This window comes from Triturus cristatus, chromosome 1_2 (genome assembly GCF_964204655.1).
Source record: "Triturus cristatus chromosome 1_2, aTriCri1.1, whole genome shotgun sequence".
NCBI classification, from domain to species: domain Eukaryota; kingdom Metazoa; phylum Chordata; class Amphibia; order Caudata; family Salamandridae; genus Triturus; species Triturus cristatus.
The window spans coordinates 976,454,113-976,466,125 of NC_140580.1; positions in this window are offsets into that span (position 1 = coordinate 976,454,113).

A 12,013-nucleotide genomic window follows, 5' to 3' on the forward strand; every position below is an offset into this window, starting at 1 on the left:
GCAAAAATTATTAAGATTTCTTAACAAATTCAGAGGCAGATAATGATGTAAAGTATGCTATGCAGAGTTGAATTTTTTTGTGAGGCTTTAATCCCAAGTTACCATACCAGCATTATTATACATGAGGAAATAAGGAAGTTGATGTCATATTGATGGGTGAACAAAATGTGGACTGTGATGCACACTACACTCCGCCGATATGTGGTGTATCCCATGTGCCCCTTTCCTTATTTCCAAAGCTGTTAGAAAGCAAAAACTATTGAAGTGGTTAAAAATATTCCCACTTTCAAATGTTGCTAAATGATTTTAATGATGCTGTAACTCAAAAATAAAAGTTGTCCTTTTAGAAGAACCTTGTCAAATTAGTTCACATTGTGTCACAAGAAAAGGCTACATAGTTATGAAATAAATTCTTTTGATTTTACTACTCCTTGCTTTGTGTCCTTTGTTTTTATCTTCAGACATGGTTGCTGAGCGCGGCTTACTGAAGATATAAATTGCTGCAGCAACTGCCTTAGAGGTATCCTCAAAAGAAAGGTCACTATCTTCCAAAGGTCATAATTTTCTTGTTGTTAATGTCGTTCCTTAGTTGCAGCTTCTGCTCTCTGGACATACCAGAGATTAAACACTTGTGTGAGAGAGAGCCAATAAGGTGATACATTGAGCACAAGTTCCGAGGGATAGTGCCATCTGCATCCCAATTTTCACTGCACTCTCTTCATTAAACAATATGGTCATACTTACAAGATAACTACTTCACTCTGTTAATATACTGATACATTGAACTGGGTCTCAACATCATAAGTATTACATCTCTGAATACAAAACTGACAAACTTTGCATCACAAATATTTAATAGGAAAGTTACCTTATAAAGGACTAAACAAATCTTTAAATCCTCTTTGTATAAATATACACAGTTCATGTGACCATACCTCATGAAGGAAGTGGCCAGATTAGGGATTCCTGGGTCACCTGCGACCGCCTCTCAGCCTTCCAAACAAATGAAGAGTCGGTCGGACAGTAGAGAATGCAAACCAAGTTATTTCTTAGTCTAGCGCTGCAGCGGAGCCCAGTCTGATCAGCTTCTTGAGATGGCTGCCGAGGGACTGACTCCACCAACATGACATAAGATATTATACATTTCCAGATCTCTAAGAACACACACCAGACTGGAAAATTCCAGTCCAGGCACTAGCAAACAAAGGGGGCACAGAAGGATGAGCTACAGTCCTGGGACCGGGTACATGTTATCTTCAATCCAAGGCCACTTTACTCATGCTCACCATTAGAGTGAAGGTGGGAAGGAGCCTATCTAGCTGCTAAGGTATGCAACAATAGAGAGTACATTCATTAGTGCAGCTGAAATCGGCCTTGGAGAAACACGAGCAAAGGTGCATGGAGACAGTTTTCTGCTGAGGCAAGCAGTACAAGGCAGCAGCTTAGCTTCAGTCGTGAAACAGAATGGCGGTTACTAATAAAATGGTGCCATGAATGGTAACTTCACACAGAATAAAACATGAGCAAAGGGACGGTAACATTTTCAATTCTAACAGACCCTCCTTTTAGCATTCATGCTAAATTTTATTATTGCCATCAGGTAAGGGTCTTTACAATTCTAAGGATAGGAAGAACAGTCAATGAGAGGCAATACTCTCTACCTTAAAGACTATCAATCGGAACTAAGTACTCTGCAAGGCTAGACACATATAATCAATATTCAAAAATGCCCTTATCAAATCTTGGATGCCCTGCATCATCATGGTTTTGCTCTGAGAATCACGGTCTGGAGGCTTTGGGCGAGGAGTCAACATTGATACACAGATGGCACAACAGGCAGGGAGGCAGTGGATGCACAGACAACAAGCCAAAATAATCGCTATGGCAACCAGGAAGATGATAATCTTCCACCCCCAAGATGCAAAGAGGCCCCAAAACCACCCCGTGAGAGACCATGTGCCATTCTGGTGTATGTCAGAGGCAATCTTATGGAGCTTCTGTATAGCGGTGTATACATGCGGAGTGTGTTCTGGTATGTATACACAGCAACTTCCGATAACGTGGCAGGCCCCACCCATATCAGCAAGGATGACGTCTAACACCATTCGGTTTTGAAGGGCAACAAGTCTCGTAGCCTTGACCTCTACTGTGATATTGGTCAAAATCCCTGCAGTGGTGTTAATGACCCCTTACACAACCCTAGTGAGTCACCGAATATTAAGACTATTGGCCATGGGGCCCCAGAAAGGTATTATACCTTTCATAGCATCAGTAAACTGCTGCATGGTGGTGTCCGTCTGATCTGTGTCGTCTGTGCTAAGCATTCTCCTAAACCGAAATGCATGGGCATTTCTACGCTGTAATCGATGGTCTTTATGGTAATTGGGCGGGGCGATGTATACCGGGGGTAAGAGGTAAGAAAGAGAACACCTACCCGACCATCCCTCGGGAAGCCATGCATAACCGTGAGATCCACAAACAAAGTAGACATCGGGTGGCGGTATTAGGTGCGGGCTATCCGCTAGTCTCAAATTATGAGTGACGTTGCATCTGCTCTCCCCTACCTCTATTTTCCCAGCCCCTTGGACACAGAAAGCAGCTGTAACATTAACCACTGACAGAGGTATCGGCTTATCTCCAGTAACATTACGGGCCTGAACGGACTGGAAGTATTCTGATGTATTGAACTGCAAGAAATTATCCATTTCTGCCTGGGACCATGTTCCATTTCTCAGTCCCCTATATCTTTGCATGTAAGAGCTTAGGAACAATCTGCCAAGTGGCTCTGGGCCTACAGGAGTACCAGGAGGTGCTCTATGATGGAAACGTATATTTTGTTTTAGGGTGCGAGAATCAGTACTCTTTCGTTCTAATGTAGCAGCCCGGGAAATTGACCGTACCATACTAAGCAATGCAAACCAACCCTCACAGCTATTGACATATGACAATGGCATGGACAACAAGTTCTCACTCCTATGAGTCACAGAGGGCAGCAACCCACATACCAAGCATTTTGTTGTGTTATAAGCATTGTGTGTTTGGTGCAGAGTCTGGATGAACACATTATCTTTATAGGACTTTCGGTGCTCCTCCTTGTGAGGTGCGAAAGTGACAAAAATATGTTCAGGGGGACAGGCGTAGTACCAATCAAAGTATGCACAAGATATTTCTCCTCAAGAAAATACACTATTCCAAGTATTATTACTAGGGAGATCAGAATATCAGTTACATAAACTCTTTTGCATTTCACAGACCAAGTGGACCAAACAGGCCCGTTCCGTTCAAAAGGGCTGTTCTTCCTCCTTAATGGGGCGACCAAAGGGGTAATTTTTTTTACTACTGCCAGAGGAAAAGACTTATGATTGGAGCCAACTGGAGGTGAAACAAGGAAATGGGGCAGTGTTCTCAGCGTCCATCTGAGTCCCGCTGACGGACTCCTATTGTTCATCAGGCGTAGGCACTGTTGAGCACCAGCGGTGGAGCTGTTCGTCTAGCTCAGATCCAAATCCCACGTTGCAGGGCAAGGTATTTCTGTCTTGATCACCACAGTCCTTTGGCCCTGATCATTCTCTGTCCGAACAATGCACCAATCTTCCTTTCCCTAAGCTACCGTTGGTACCACCGACAGGGTACGTTAGCCCTATTCTTGAGCAATGCAGTCCAAGCCTGCTAATCTGACTTTTCCTTTGGTGCACTGTTCCTCTGTCGGAGGCGTAAATTGTACCTTGACACTCCAGGCACAGAGGGGTCAGGAAAAAGGGGGTCAGGCTCAAAGGTACCAAGGGGCAGAGGCTCAAGCACTGACGAGCCAACAGGCTGGGGCTCAACGAGCTGGGACTCAGGCACAGGTGGACCAACAGGCTGGGGCTCCTTGATGGCCTTAATCTCAGGTGGCATGGCCTCATTCAGCACGGCGTGGCTCTCTTCCTCAGTTGGTGCCCACGTCTGCCGTGCATTTGAAAAGGGAATGAAGCGTGGTTCCTTCTCCGTCTCATGGTCATCAATCCCGGCCAGCACCCACTGGTCGTAAGGCAACGGTAGGGGTACCCTCTTGCAGTGGGTACTGTGGATCGAATTCTTTCGGCCGTCGACCTTCACCGCTGTTCTGGTGTCGAGGAGGACTTGGAGCTGTCCCCTCTAGTGCGGCTCCAAGCTACTTTTTCTCTAGAAATTGCGCACGAGGACCCAGTCCCCGGGTCGTATTTCATGGCCTGGCCCCTCGGGAGTTTGTGGTAAGGAGTCAGGTATCTGTTGGTGAATAGAACAGAAACTTTTAGTCAAATCATAGAGGTAATCCACAAGCAAAGGGTATTCTATGTCAGAGAACCGGGCAGCTCAGAGATTTGCCAGGCGGCCAAACACAACCTCATATGGTCACAGTCCTGTTTTAGAGTGAGCAATTGTTCTTGTACACAACAACGCTAAGAGTAAAGCATCTGGCAACTGAAATCCTGTGCTCTACTTGATCTTTGCCAGTTTTAGTTTGAGAGTACCATTGTACTTCTCAACTAAACCTGCTGATTGGGGGTGATTCGCTGCATGAAACTTTTGCTTGATGTGCAACCCATCACACACCAGCTGTATAACCCTTGAAATAAAGTGACTTCCATTGTCACTCCAAATCAAACGGGGCGAGCCGAAGCGCGGGAAGAACTCTTTCAATAGTGCCTTCACCGTTGCCATGGCTGTATTCTCTTTAGTGGGGTAAGCCTCAATCCATTTGCTAAATGCACAGACGACCACCAACACATATTTCAGATTGTTAACTCGTTCCATTTCGATGAAATCCATCTGGAGAACCTCGAAAGGGAAAGAAGGCGGTACAAAACTGCCCGAAGGTGTGGGGGCACCTTTCCCGGGATTTTGCATAATGCATACCATGCAGTACTTCACCAAATGAGCAGCAACTTTAGGGATATTGCCATTCTGCTACAATTTACACATCCCTTTCGCACTAATGTGGGCTGGCCCATGTGCCATAGTAACCACAGGAAGGACATATGCATCAGGTAACATCCACCTCTGCTTTCTTGACTTGTCAGTCCAACACCCATCCTCATCCAAACGGGCCGTACTCTCCTGCCATACTGCTAACTCCTCAATTGTTGCCTCTCTCTGTATCTCCTTGACATTGTCCAATGTGTCCTCAAACACAGTGACTTCAGGTACCCACCTAGCAGGGCTGCTACAAACATTCTTTTCATTCGTGTTCAGGCTGTCTCTTTAGCTGTTAGGTCTGTAAATGCATTTCCCTTTCCCACATCATCAGTAATTGCCTTGTAGGCGCTACACTTCACTATTGCTAACCTCTTGGGAAGTGTTAAGGCTGACAAAAACCTGTGTATCAATGGGCAATTCTGAATGTTTTACCTATGTGAAGTCAGGGATCCTCTCTCTGCCCAGAGCCGCCCACAATTATGAGCAACTCCAAAGGCGTACTGGCTGTCAGTATAAATATTGACAGACAGTCCCTCACTCAACTCACAGGCTCGAAGAAGGGCAACTAACTCTGCAGCTTGGGCCGATTGGTAGGGAACCCGTGATGTCTCGACTACTGTGTGTAATGTTGTTACGGCATACGCCGCTGTTGTGGTGCCATCTGGTAATTTGAAACAAGAGCCATCGACATATAGGTCCCCTTGATAGGGGAACATCAGTCAGGTCTACCCGTCCCTTCGTCTCCTCTGTACGGAAAATGCAATCATGCATGTCCGTGTCCTCAGGAGGAAGGGGTAGTAACGTGGGTGGATTCAGAGTGGCACATCTTTTGATGGTGATGTGTGGTGCAAACAGGGTCTGCTCATAGCCAGTCAGACGCGCACTTGTAAGGTGCTGTGTCTTTATTCTGTTCAAAAGTGTGTCTACAGCATGCGGTACCAAGACTGTGAGGGCAGTATTAAGGGTGGGCGTAATTTGCGAAATGACAAAAAATCTCCGCGAACACGCGAAATTTCGCGTGTTCGCAGAGATTTTGGGCTGATTAATGCGTTACTGAATTTGACCTTCAACTCGGTCACCTGCTTTATTTATATCTATAAGTGCTTCCTGTTGAGGTTTAATTTTTGTGACAGGAGCATCGTACCAGAAGGAATCCTGCCCTGCATATTTATCCAAGAAGATGCCACCGTTTTGTGCAATACCTCTACTCAACTGGAGTACTTTCTACTGGCTAATTAGTAAGTGCTACCTCGGTGGGTAAATGTATAGTGCTTTTCCTACGCTACAGCTGTGTAAAGGACCAGAAGAGTTGTCTCCAGCGACCATGTGTGTCTGTAACTTTTGCCGACGCGCCGATGGGCGCCGGGGTCCCTCGAGTGATCTGTCCATCATAGTGGGGAAAGGGCGGGAAGACGTTGCACACCGCTGGTGTGTGGGCTGGGGCCAAATGGGCGGGGCTTCTATGCGGTTCACATGCCTTATGTTTATAAAGGGTCAGAGTAGAGACCGACCAGAGCAGCAGATGAGGAGACAGAACCTCCTGGTGTCAGGAACTACACGGGGATTGCTTAGAGAAACTCATGGATGCACAGACCTCCATTAAGGATTACAAATTGTTGACGGTAGATATGGGGAGAAAGCACACCTGCCTAGCCTCCACCGTGCTCACGAATCTTTTGTGCTGATTAATGCGTTACTGAATTTCAACTCGGGCACTTGCTTTATTTAAATCTGTAAGTACTTCCTGTTGAGGTTTAATGACAGGAGCATCGTGCCAGAATGAATCCTGCCCTGCATATTTCCCTTCCGCCGCGGATCGCGGAAGTTTTGACATTTTTGCGTTCCGCGCGAAACGCGAAAATGTCGAAAAATGTCGAAAATTTCGCAATTTCCGCGAGCAGAACGGAAATTGTCGCCCACCCTTAGTCAGTATCAAGAACGAGCCCTGCCGATAGTCAAATAGAGACGCCATGGCCACGACCGCTCTTAGGCAGCTCGGGAGTGCTCTCGCGACGTTATCAAGAAGCGCAGAAAAATAAGCACATGACCTCTGCTTACCTCCAGGCCTGTGTTAAGACAGAAAGCTCACAGCTAGCCGTCTTGTGTACATACAGCACGAACAGCTTCTTGTAGTCAGGCGTGCCAAGCACAGGCGCCGAAACAAAACACAACTTTTAGTTGCTCAAAAGCTTGTTTGCATTCATGCTTCCAAGGCAAGGGTTCATGCACATCTTTAGTGGTTAGTTGCAATTAAGGCTTCGTTAGTAGGGAGTAGTTAGGAATCCAGTGGCGACAATAAGAGGTGATACCTATAAAAGCATGCACATCCCTTTGAGTCTTAGGGATGGACATTTTAACAAGGGTGCTAATGAGTTCAGGTGGTAGTCTCCTTCCCTCCTTCGACAATAGGTGATCTAGGTAGGTGATCTCTGTCCACTATACTGAAAATTTGAGAGGGACCCTTTGTGTCCGTGGTGGGCCAAATGTAGCAACAATTTAACCGTTGCATCCTTGCAACCGTCTTCAGTGTCAGAAGCGATCAAGAGATCATAAACATACTGCAATAACACATTATCGGCGGTAAGTATGAGGGAGTCCAATTGACTTTCTTAAGCTTGACTATAGATGCTGGGACTTTCAGTATAGCCCTGAGGAGCCCGACAGAATCTAAAACTCCTGCCGGCGAGGGCAAATCCAAACAGATACCTACTATCTGGGCAAATCCAAACAGATACCTACTGTCTAGATCTATTGGGATGTTAAAGTATGCATTTTTCAAATCGATGACAGAAAAGTATTTGGCAGAGGAAAAAATCATAGTCAGGAGGGCAGTGATGTGGACAACTGGGAACTGAGGGAAAACAATTTTATTAACTTCACGCAAATCAATCACGGAACGTTAGACAGCTGGATGATCATCAGAGGAACCCAAGGGTGTCCTCTTAAGAATAGGAAGAATAGGGCTGTTACACACATTCGCAGATGTCTCTTCAACAACCCCTGACTTAATCAAATCCTGTATAATCTGCAAAAGGGTTCGTTCTCCTGCTTGAGGTATTTTGTACTGAGGGATACGAGGAAGAGCAACGTTGTCCTTGACTCTACTAGAGACCGGTGGTATCTGCCAGAGCCCCACTTCCGTATCACCTGTAGCCTATAACGTTGCTGACACATCCTTGAACTCAGCAGGAAGGGGCTCATCCTTTGACAAACATTGCTTAGAATTTACTACATTGGGTCCTATTGTCATATAGACACCATCCAGGGAGCAAGAAATACTCACCTGCAACTTCTTTAACAAATCCAAACCCATCAAATTTTCTCCACAATTAGATGTCAATAGGAAAGGCGTATCTACAGTAAAAGGACCAATAGTCAGGGCAAGTGGCTCGGAAATGAGGCTCACAGACAGTATACCTGAAAAGCCTACTGAAACATTATTTTGGCCGGACAGGGCTGCCCCGGGGACCAGTGAACAAGAAACAGAGCTATTAATCAGCTGTAACATAGGGTCCGCTCTGATCCACAGGGATCTGAACTGATCCCTCATCCTGCCCCTGGCTGTCTTAGCCATGTGTTAGCCCTGTCAGCTCATCCAAATCGTAGTCATCATGGTAATACTTTCGCCCCCTAGGGTCTTCAAAATAGTTCTCATTAGAGTTACCCGGCTGCTCCTCACCTGTCTGGCCTCCGTCGTGGCTGCCTGCCCCACGACCCCGTCCTCGAGAATCCCGTCCTCTATGGACAGCAACTTTCTGTAACAACGCTGGACACTCACTGCGCCGGTGTCCCTCCTCCTTACACACTGGTTTGGCCCCAAAGGAGCGGCATTTCTGCAGTGCGGCGCAGCTGTCGAGCTGGGCCAATGCCTGGTCCCCTACCGTTCCCCAAGGACACCTGCTGCATTAACAACTTTCTCTTCAACTCCCTATTTTTCTTCTCCACCTTCTCCTTCTCCTCGTTCTCTCTATGCTCATAGTACTGTGCCATGCTCAAGATCACCGATGGGAGGAGGTAGTCCAAGTGCTCTCCGAAGCCTGTAACCGAGCCGCAATCTCGGGAAGCAGGTTTGTAACAAGTCTGTTAACAAACAATCGGACACCCCCTTCCATTGATAAATCCTGCCCACTAATGTCTAAAAACACTTCTTCGAACCTAGTAAAAAAGTCAGACACACTTTCATCTTGTTTTTGATGACATGCCGTTAATTTGTCCCCATCTACTCTTCTGGGTGGAATAAGAGAGTGAATGTATGTAATAATACGTCCTGGCAAAGTTAGTATCTCAACCCTAGGCTTCTCGCCAGGCTTCCTCTCTTGATCCCATGTCCTGATCTCATCCCAAATGCCACCCAACTCCACAACATGGTTCTGTGTATGCACTTGCCACCAAATATCCACGGGTACCAATAACCCGAAAAACATCTCAATGTTGGCCAACGTCATCACCGTCGACAACGCGGCCTCTGTTAATTCTTTATAATATGCAGTGGGATTTTTCCTAGGGTCAGTTAACTGAGTCTTAAGGGACAAAACCCATTGTTCCTGGAATCGGGCCTCTACTCGCTGTCTGACAACAGCATTATGCTGATCTTGAAGCTCCGGTATCTCAGGATGAAGAATAAGGTGCACCTCCCTCATCGGAAACTGGGACGCTGTTGTTGGACTCTGCTGGTGCAACCTACGCCGGTATCCAATCAACGTTGTAACATTACTAAAAACGTTGTGAGGGGCCATGTCAGCAGCATACACACGGTCCCGGATGTCATAAATAATTTGGGGCGTGACACCATTGAAACACTGCTCCCACAACCCGATCAGAGTAGCCGACATAAGCTTGAGGGTATGCTGCTCTACTAACAGCTCATACTCTTTCAACACACTCCACACATCTTCCACACTGTAAACCAGATTCCGGGCCTGCTGGGCAGTCTGGTTTGCTACCATATTTTTCTCTGCATCTCCCACATCAGACCGAATCAACACCCACTCCATTCGCTCCCGTGCAGTCACCCAATCCCAATCATCCAATCCACGCACAGGAGTCCCAATGCTCAACGAGATCGGGGAGAGGAAATGTGAGGCAGGCGCAATAATTGAAGGGGCAGGCACCAGTGTTATTAATGACTGTGTTGTAGGTGTAAGTGATGGGGAGAGGGAAGAAGTTGACGCAACAGGCATAGCAGAAAGACCTGCAGTCGCTGTAGGCGCGACAGATTAAGCCGCCGAAGAAGAAGAAGAAGGAGGGGCTGTAGTCGAGACAGGCAGATCAATAACAGGAGAATCAAAGACAGGGGCAGGTGAAGCAGAGAACTGGTGTTGTGGGACAGCAGGATATACTTTCTGCGGGGCACATGGAGGCAGAGGTCGAGTATCCAACAGGTCCTCTACAAAGGCATCGCCTTCTTCTCGAGCAACATAGGACTTGTCACATTGCAACCTAAACTTCCGGTCAGCACGCATCCATTCAAAAACCTCAAAGCCAACTAGATGTGCTCTTCCCTGACCCAGTCCTGGGAAACTTCTGAACATTTCAGTGGCTAACCAGTTCCAAGAGCAAACAAGAAAAACATTTGTCAGTTTGAACCTCCAAATAGTCACCCATATGTAGAGTTTTACACATTTCTGTTTTCCCTCCTATGATGTTCAGCCTGTGTTAAAGCTGCTGGGCAAATGACTTAGCCAACAGAACATTACTATCCAGCAATATGCTGATAAACTGATATATAGTTATATCTTGAAGTGTTGTGCAAAAAAAATCCTTAGATTCAGACCCTGTCTAAATGTCATTGGAATCTGAGGGCCTTATTTACGAGGCCCTAGTGGCACTTTTGCGCCACCAGGATGTCACTTTTTTGATGCTCCGGTGGTGCAATGTGCCGCAGCATATTGACAAGGCAATGCAAAGCCACTTTACGTGGCTTTTCATGGCCTTGTAAATATGTACCCCTTTCACACAGAACACTGCGCAGGAATAGCTGTAGGTGTTCCCACGCAACACCCATAGAATCGGAAGCATTCCCAAATTTGTGAGGAATCGTAAACCTGGGACTGTGGCAGAATCCTACACCTCCCCAGGGACGGCTCAGGAGTGGCGCAAGGAGGAAAAATACTTTTATTTCTCCACTTTTTTCCTCTTTCTATGCGTGCCGCCATACAAAGAGGAAAATACCATCAATGATTCACCAACACAGAGGCTGTCTCCTAACATGCCATTGGTGGTCTTGAACACAGTTGACACCTTATAGCCAGCCCTGGTCTACTAACCTCTCTACCTTAGGACAACAATGAATCTACTAAAGACTCTAAAAAAACTTCACTAAATTATATTATGGTGGGAGTTTTTTAAGAGCAAGCAGTGGTCCTACGCACCACTGCCTGCTCTCAAAAAATGAAACGAAAACTTTAAATTTTTCTTTTTGTAAAGCATCTCGTTTTCCTTTAAGGAAAATGGGCTGCTTTACAAAAAAAAAAAGCTTTCTTTTTTTTAAAACAATCACAGACATGGTGTTCTGAAGATCTCAGCAGGCCACCATCCCTATGATTTTTGCAATTCCTAGGGAGTCAAAAATTGCGACCTACCTCATTAATATTCATGAGGTAGGTCATTTGCGACCCCTTAGGAATCACAACTACACACTTTTATGCATGCCGTTTTCCGATTCCCTAAATGCGAATCGCAAAGATTCACAATTAGGGAATCGTAAAACATTGTTTTGATACATCTTGCCCTTAGTTTGATTACGTGCATCCAGGAAGTTCTATGGAAAAATTAGATTCCGGCAAAAAGAGTTTAGTTGTGGTCCTAACTTACAGAAAGTTAGCAACAACCTTACCAAAATCCTATCAGCTCTCAGCAGAATTCAAATTGAGCAAAAAAGGTTCTAGTCCATTATTTTACAAATGCATTGCGATAACTGCACACTAAACAAAATTCAAGGAGTAGTCAATGAAGCTCTGCATAGAACTGATCTACTATTTACCTTTTGTCACTTAATTGACAAATAGCTGGAAGGAAACAACCTCTTATAATTCCTGTTTGTAAAGTGGGAACATTTCACCCCCTTAAGGATTTC